Here is a 1,149-nt window from a genome sequence, read left to right as displayed (position 1 = left end):
GTTGCGGGGATGCTGGAGACTATCCCGGCAGTCATTGGGTGACAAGCGGGGAGACACCCTGGACAAGCCGCCAGGCCATCACAAGGTCAACTCACACACAGGTTCACACCTAGGGCCAATTGGGACTGTGGGAGGAAACTGGAGGAAAACCACACAGACACGGGGGAACATGCAAACCACATACAGAGGACGACCTGGGACGACTTCCAAGGGTGGACTACCCCGGTGCTTGAACCCAGGACCTTCTTGCGATGAGGCAACCACACTAACCACTGCGCCACCGAGCTGCCCACAATAAGTCTAATATCTAATAATTTAACTTTGAAAGTGAAACTCCTGTCTTCTCGTCAGTGCCACTGTTTCCAAACCATGTAACATAGCTGGTCTCACAACCATCTTGTAAACTTCCCTTTAACTCTTGCTGGTTCTCCACCCACTCCACCCTGCCTGCCCTTGACCTACCTCTTTTCGCTGGCATTCAATTCAAGTTGAGCTTGATACCATGATTTTATTGTGCAAATATACCTTTACTCTTATGTTTTGTTTATTTTTATATTTTTTTATCACGTTTTCTTAACATATATTTTTATATTCATATGTGTCACTTATTTTATATTGTATTTTAAGCTGGTGCAGTACTTTGGTTCAACTGTGGTTGTTTGAAATGTGCTATGTAAATAAACTTGACTTGACTTAACTCTTCCACATTCCCCATTAATTTGAATAGTTCACCCCAAGTATTTAAACTCGTAGGCCTTCGTCACCTCTACTCCTTGCATCCTCATCATTCCTCTGTCCTCCCTCTCATTCACGCATAGGTATTCTGTCTTGCTCCTACTGACTTTCATTCCTCTTCTCTCCAGTGCATACCTCCACCTCTCCAGGCTCTCCTCCACCTGCACCCTACTCTCACTACAGATCACAATGTCATCCGCAAACATCATAGCCCACGGAGACTCCTGCCTGATCTTGTCCGTCAACCTGTCCATCACCATTGCAAACAAGAAATGGCTCAGAGCCGATCCTTGATGTAATCCCACCTCCACCTTGAACCCATCTGTCATTCCAACCACACACCTCACCACTGTCAAACCTCCCTCATACGTATCCTGCACCACTCCTACATACTTCTCTGCAACTCCTGACTTC

The sequence above is a fragment of the Lampris incognitus genome, chromosome 12 (genome assembly GCF_029633865.1).
Source record: "Lampris incognitus isolate fLamInc1 chromosome 12, fLamInc1.hap2, whole genome shotgun sequence".
Taxonomy (NCBI): domain Eukaryota; kingdom Metazoa; phylum Chordata; class Actinopteri; order Lampriformes; family Lampridae; genus Lampris; species Lampris incognitus.
This window is presented reverse-complemented; position numbering follows the sequence as displayed.